Raw genomic sequence first — 7,996 nt, forward strand, 5'->3', positions numbered from 1 at the left:
TAGTGACCATCTCTAATCAGACCAGACAGGAACAATAATTTTTTAAAGAATAAGGAGTTTAGGCTTAATGAAAAAAGGTGTTTATTTTTGTTTGGTGAGAGAGAGTAGAAATTTAAAGAAATGCATTAACATTTACACTTGTGTCTAGGGTTCAGTATGCAATTTAACTCATCCTTGACTTGTCCAATAAAAACCAATTCGATTAAGAGCGTTGAATTCCCATTTCAGCACCGGTAGGAGTGCAGGACAGCATTGCTTGAAGTGCTATTTTATCCTGGTTAATCAAAAAACATATAAAATTGTAAACAGGACACGAAAGGAATATTTCATTTCACCGCTGCTGTGCCAGTAAGGAGAATATGATTCCCAATATAATCATTTCAAAAGGAAAATCGATCTGATTGTTGACAACAGCTACACAAATTAGCTTGGTGCAATGGAATGAGATAAATTAGGTGATGCAATACCACAACCTTCCGTGGATTCTATTGATACCATACATAGGAATGGAGATGGAGAGGAATTTCTGTTTCAGCTCTCTCGCTGTGGGTTAACCCTTGACATCGTACCAGTTCGGCATCAAGGGTTCAAGTTCCCAATTTCACAGTTCAGAGCCAGAATGTTGTTAGTAAATATTCATTAGGATCAGTGTTTTTCTCACTCTGCTTTAGGATCCTTCAACTGTAGAAACTGTGCCAAAAGTGACATTTCAGGATGGAGTACAGATTTTTAAAAATGACAAGAGCCAGCCAGCCCAAGGAGCTTGTCCCATAGTCATAGCGCAATTAGGCATCACAGCCTTACCCACCTTCCTCTCCTTTACCAACGCACCCGCCCCACTCCATCCACAATGCTTCCCAACCACTATCATCCATATAATCTCCTGGGAAAAGGCCAAAGGAATATTTTTAGGCCAATTCAGGGAAGAAAGAATTCTGAAAACATGTTCTTTACAATCCTGAAGACGAGCAAAACAAGTTTCAAGAAACCACACTGACCATGAGGCACTCCACCCAGCATTCCACTTGCATTTTGTGCAGTCATATTCATCTCCTTCTAGAACTTGTCCAGCTGCTTTTAAATCAATAAAACAAAGGCTTGCATTTATATACCATCTTTCATGATGTGAGGGCGCAGGCAGCTTTACAGCCAGGGAAGTACATTTTTGAGATTTAGTTACTGTTGTGTAATGCAGGAAACGTGGCTGCCAATTGGCATACAGCTTGGTCCCATGAGCAGCAATGAAATAATGACAAGATTACGGGAGATAATTTGTTTGTGTAGTGCTGCGTCTAGACTACATTGCTTCCTCGGGGGCTGGAAGTGTGGCATTCTTCCATGATATCCGTGAGGAATGACAAACAGGCCCAGTAAGTGGCTGCCGATGGTTTGTCCAGGGTGACCAACCATCCTCGGTTTTATGGGATCATCTTGTAATTGGGACGGGTGTCCCATGTCCCGGGTTGCTTGAGGCCGTGATGCCGCTTTTCCCGTACTTATGATGTTCGAGCTTTGCCCGTCTGCTGCATGTACCTGTGTGTGTGCGCGTTGCACTCTCCTCTTCGATCTCCTGTCCTGCAACCTCAAAAGCTCCAGCAAGCCCACCGGCTCTGACAGCCCCGGCAGTACCACCCCTCACCCTTCCAAATGTCCACCTTGACGCCAAAGTGTTCTCTTAAATTTTTCACCAGTAGTTGGCCACTCTGGGTTGGCCTAGCCCTGGGAGAATAGACTTAAGTCTCCACAGAAGCTGCAAGGACTAAACTACAACCATGAAATTACCAAAAACAAAAAAAATTACAGCTGTTCTGGTTTCTCTGTCATAAATAGTGAATTTTAAAATGTACCTTAAGCTTTGAGGTCAAGTTTAGCTCAGTTGGTGGCACTCTTGCCTTTATGGCAGAGTGTTGTGAGTTTAAGTCCCACTCTAGAGAATTGAGCACGTAACCCATGGTACTAAAGGAGAAAAAAGTAAGGCTTGCATTTATTTAGTGCCTTTTACGCCACTGGCGTAATATCAAAGTGCATTAAAGTGAATGTAGTGCTTTTTGAAGTGCAGTCACTGTGGTAACATCAGAACCATGTTAGACAATTTGTGCACAGCAAGCTCCAACCAACAGCAATGCAATAACATCCGAATGATGTTTTTTTGTGATGTTTACTGAGGGATAAGTATTGGTCAAAACATCAGGGATAACTCCCCTGCTCTTCTTCAATACAGTGTCACAGAATCTTTTACATTCCCCTTAGCAAGCTGATGGGGCTTTGGTTTACCATTTCATCGAAAGGTGGCACCTCCAACAGTGCAGAACTGGAGCATCAGCATTGATTGTTATGCTCCTGGATTGGGACTTGAGCCCAGAACTTTACAAGTTAGGGAGCAAGAGCACAACCCATTAAGCCACAGCTGAAGGAGTGCTGCAGTGTTGGAGGTGTTGTCTTTTGGATGATGAGGCTTTGTCTGTTCATTCAGGTGGAAGCATAAGATCCTGAGCACAGGAGGTCTCCTCAGTGTCCCTAACAATATTGATCCCTCAACCTATATCACTAAAATGGATTGGTCATTGCTGTCAGTAGGACCTTGGGACAAACTGACAGCTGCGTTTTCAACATGACAACATTGCATACACTCTATTGATTGGCTGTTAAGGGCTTTAGTCATGGAAGGTACTGTATAAATGTAAGTTCTTTATTCCTAGAGTTTTAAGTAAAGTCTATTAACATCAGAAAGTGGATCTGCTGAATATTCCCAGCAATTTCTATTTTTATTTCAGATTACCAGCATCCACACCCATTTTCTGCACCATTCACACATGGACAGTCTCCCAACTGTCAGAGGATGATGAAAATCACTTGGGAACTCTCTGTCTTGAAAGAGCAACTGTGTGAGAGGGAGAAAGAGAGAGAAACACCAGGGAAGGGAAAAAAAGAGATCATCAAAGAGCTCATGTCAGCGAGGCCCCTGCCAAAGCGCCAAGCATTTCTGTGCATATGCTGATCAGGCATTTTCTGTATGCTACCCCATCAAAGTCTTATTCTGAAACTTCTGCAGCAGAACTCATCTGCAACCTCGCCCTCTGGGGACCTGGCATATGTGTGAGCATTTTCCCCTGCCCTGGCTGCAGGCCACTCATGCCTGGTGACCCACCACGTGCACATTCTACCTCTAAGCGACCCTCTAGAGTCGGCACAGTTCCAGTAACTGAGCTGGCTGCCAGGAAGGTCGAGTGATGGTGCTTCTTTAACATTAGTCTCTTGTTTCTCCTCAACCCATGAGGGAAGTGATGGGGAGCAAGAGGTTGAATAGCTGGCAGCGTGTGTGAGCTGTTAAGATGTGGGTGTGAGGTTTGCAGCAATGTTAAGTGTGAAGGGGTGAGATAAGGCTATGAATGTGAACTATGAGTTACGCTCAATAGAGAATGTTGATAGGAAAATGATGTGAGTGTGGCACATTGGGGATAGTATGAGGTTAATGGTACAGTTAGTAGGACATGACATATGAAGACGCATTTGCTGACCTTGATCACCCATGTGAGGTCATTGAAATTTGGCACTGCACTTCCTCCAGTTTCATGGTCCTAGGCGGCTGACACTGACTGCCACAGCTATCCGGTCCCACTGCCTTTGCAAAATTTGTCTGGAGAGCCTCCTGGTGCCCAGCAAAGGGACTGGTGAGTGACAGTGGTGGGAGTACAAGTACTGTTAAACTGAGAGAGGGCAACAGGTTGATCCTCCACGGAGCCACTGCCGCTCTCCCAGGGGCAATGCCTCAGCAACCCTAGTAATCTCCCAAGACAATGCCTCAGCAACCCTAGTAATCTCCCAGGGCAATGCCTTAGCAACCCTAGTAATCTCCCAGGACAATGCCTCAGCAACCCTAGTAATCTCCCAGGGCAATGCCTCAGCAACCCTAGTAATCTCCCGGGGCAATGCCTCAGCAACCCTAGTAATCTCCCGGGGCAATGCCTCAGCACCCTAGTAATCTCCCAGGGCAATGCCTCAGCAACCCTAGTAATCTCCCAGGGCAATGCCTCAGCAACACTAGTAATCTCCAGGGGCAATGCCTCAGCACCCTAGTAATCTCCCAGGGCAATGCCTCAGCACCCTAGTAATCTCCCAGGGCAATGCCTCAGCACCCTAGTAATCTCCCAGGGCAATGCCTCAGCACCCTAGTAATCTCCCAGGGCAATGCCTCAGCAACACTAGTAATCTCCTGGGGGAATGCCTCAGCAACCCTAGTAATCTCCCAGGACAATGCCTCAGCAACCCTAGTAATCTCCCAGGGCAATGCCTCAGCAACCCTAGTAATCTCCCAGGGCAATGCCTCAGCAACCCTAGTAATCTCCCAGGGCAATGCCTCAGCAACCCTAGTAATCTCCCAGGGCAATGCCTCAGCACCCTAGTAATCTCCCAGGGCAATGCCTCAGCAACCCTAGTAATCTCCAGGGGCAATGCCTCAGCAACACTAGTAATCTCCCAGGGCAATGCCTCAGCAACCCTAGTAATCTCCCAGGGCAATGCCTCAGCAACCCTAGTAATCTCCCAGGGCAATGCCTCAGCACCCTAGTAATCTCCCAGGGCAATGCCTCAGCACCCTAGTAATCTCCCAGGGCAATGCCTCAGCAACCCTAGTAATCTCCAATGGCAATGCCTCAGCAACCCTAGTAATCTCCCAGGGCAATGCCTCAGCAACCCTAGTAATCTCCAGGGGCAATGCCTCAGCACCCTAGTAATCTCCAATGGCAATGCCTCAGCAACCCTAGTAATCTCCAGGGGCAATGCCTCAGCAACCCTAGTAATCTCCCAGGGCAATGCCTCAGCACCCTAGTAATCTCCCAGGGCAATGCCTCAGCAACCCTAGTAATCTCCCAGGACAATGCCTCAGCACCCTAGTAATCTCCCAGGGCAATGCCTCAGCAACCCTAGTAATCTCCCAGGGCAATGCCTCAGCAACCCTAGTAATCTCCAGGGGCAATGCCTCAGCAACCCTAGTAATCTCCCAGGGCAATGCCTCAGCAACCCTAGTAATCTCCAGGGGCAATGCCTCAGCACCCTAGTAATCTCCCAGGGCAATGCCTCAGCAACCCTAGTAATCTCCCAGGGCAATGCCTCAGCAACACTAGTAATCTCCCAGGGCAATGCCTCAGCAACCCTAGTAATCTCCCAGGGCAATGCCTCAGCAACACTAGTAATCTCCCAGGGCAATGCCTCAGCAACCCTAGTAATCTCCGAGGGCAATGCCTCAGCACCCCTAGTAAACTCCAGGGGCAATGCCTCAGCAACCCTAGTAATCTCCCAGGGCAATGCCTCAGCACCCTAGTAATCTCCCAGGGCAATGCCTCAGCAACCCTAGTAATCTCCAGGGGCAATGCCTCAGCAACCCTAGTAATCTCCCAGGGCAATGCCTCAGCACCCTAGTAATCTCCCAGGGCAATGCCTCAGCAACCCTAGTAATCTCCCAGGGCAATGCCTCAGCAACCCTAGTAATCTCCAGGGGCAATGCCTCAGCAACACTAGTAATCTCCAGGGGCAATGCCTCAGCAACACTAGTAATCTCCAGGGGCAATGCCTCAGCAACACTAGTAATCTCCAGGGGCAATGCCTCAGCAACACTAGTAATCTCCAGGGGCAATGCCTCAGCAACCCTAGTAATCTCCAGGGGCAATGCCTCAGCAACCCTAGTAATCTCCCAGGGCAATGCCTCAGCAACACTAGTAATCTCCAATGGCAATGCCTCAGCACCCTAGTAATCTCCAGGGGCAATGCCTCAGCACCCTAGTAATCTCCCAGGGCAATGCTTCAGCAACCCTAGTAATCTCCCAGGGCAATGCCTCAGCAACCCTAGTAATCTCCAATGGCAATGCCTCAGCACCCTAGTAATCTCCAGGGGCAATGCCTCAGCACCCTAGTAATCTCCCAGAACAATGCCTCAGCAACCCTAGTAATCTCCCAGGGCAATGCCTCAGCAACCCTAGTAATCTCCAATGGCAATGCCTCAGCACCCTAGTAATCTCCAGGGGCAATGCCTCAGCACCCTAGTAATCTCCCAGGGCAATGCTTCAGCAACCCTAGTAATCTCCCAGGGCAATGCCTCAGCAACACTAGTAATCTCCAATGGCAATGCCTCAGCACCCTAGTAATCTCCAGGGGCAATGCCTCAGCACCCTAGTAATCTCCCAGGGCAATGCCTCAGCAACACTAGTAATCTCCAATGGCAATGCCTCAGCACCCTAGTAATCTCCAGGGGCAATGCCTCAGCACCCTAGTAATCTCCCAGGGCAATGCTTCAGCAACCCTAGTAATCTCCCAGGGCAATGCCTCAGCAACCCTAGTAATCTCCCAGGGCAATGCCTCAGCAAACCTAGTAATCTCCCAGGGCAATGCTTTAGCAAACCTAGTAATCTCCCAGGGCAATGCCTCAGCAAACCTAGTAATCTCCCAGGGCAATGCCTCAGCAACCCTAGTAACCTCCCAGGGCAATGCCTCAGCAAACCTAGTAATCTCCCAGGGCAATGCCTCAGCAACCCTAGTAATCTCCCAGGGCAATGCCTCAGCAAACCTAGTAATCTCTCAGGGCAATGCCTCAACAACCCTAGTAATCTCCCAGGGCAATGCCTCAGCAAACCTAGTAATCTCCCAGGGCAATGCTTCAGCAACCCTAGTAATCTCCTGGGGGAATGCCTCAGCAACCCTAGTAATCTCCCAGGGCAATGCCTCAGCAACACTAGTAATCTCCCAAGGCAATGCCTCAGCAAACCTAGTAATCTCCCAGGGCAATGCCTTAGCAACACTAGTAATCTCCCAGGGCAATGCCTCAGCAAACCTAGTAATCTCCAGGGGCAATGCCTCAGCAACCCTAGTAATCTCCCGGGGCAATGCCTCAGCAACCCTAGTAATCTCCCAGGGCAATGCCTCAGCAACCCTAGTAATCTCCCAGGGCAATGCCTCAGCAACACTAGTAATCTCCCGGGGCAATGCCTCAGCAACCCTAGTAATCTCCCAGGGCAATGCCTCAGCAACACTAGTAAACCTCTGGAGCATGGATTGCTGTATTGTTGCAAGTCCTAGGAAGCTCCACAGGCCCATGAAACACAAATTGTCATCTAATCTCTCCTGTCTCCCACCCTATCACAGACGCTCTCTCTTTATCGTCCTTTTTTTTGCTACAGATCCCCTTTTGCCTGCTTAAAACCTATTACATCTCCATGTTTTCCCAGCTTTGATGAAAGATCATCAGCCTCAAATGTTAATTCTGTTTTTGTCTCCATAGATGCTGCCAGACCTGCTGGGAACCTTCCAGCATTTTCTCTTTTCATTTCAGATTTTCAGGTTCTGCAGTACTTGGCTTTTCCCGTCCTTACCTGGTGTGGCCTACACGTGACTCCTGACCCACAGCAATGTGGTTGACTCTTAAGTGCCCTCTGAACAAGGGCAATTAGGGAAGGGCGGTAAATGCTGTCCCAGTGATACCCACATCCAATGAATGAATTAAAAAACGTATACTTGGATCGAAATGTTGGAGACATCAGCAACAGGGCTGTGTGAGTTATGTCCATAGTTTTAGGCTAAGAGGTGGTAGATTTAAATCAGAGATGAGGAGGAATTACTTTTCTCAAAGGGTCGTGAACCTGTGGAATTCACTATCTCAGAGTGCAGTGGATGCCGGAACGCTGAATAAATTTAAGGAGATAGATTTTTAATTAGTAACGGGTTGAAAGGTTATGGGGAGAGGGCGGGAAATTGGAGTTGAGGCCGAAATGAGATCAGCCACGATCGTATTGAATGGCGGGGCAGTCTCGAGGGGCTGAATTGCCTACTCCTGCTCCTAGTTCTTATGTTCTTATGTTCTGCTCAAAGGCCAAATTGAAACCGGGGCTGGATCACATCCTAGTGGTAGCATGCTGCTATCCCTTAAAGGCATATTACCAAAGGTTATCAAAATATCCAGATATAAGATTTCGATAATCTACTAATTTTAGGATTTTATATTAATTCT

This window comes from Cetorhinus maximus, chromosome 16 (assembly GCF_964194155.1).
Source record: "Cetorhinus maximus chromosome 16, sCetMax3.hap1.1, whole genome shotgun sequence".
Classification (NCBI taxonomy): domain Eukaryota; kingdom Metazoa; phylum Chordata; class Chondrichthyes; order Lamniformes; family Cetorhinidae; genus Cetorhinus; species Cetorhinus maximus.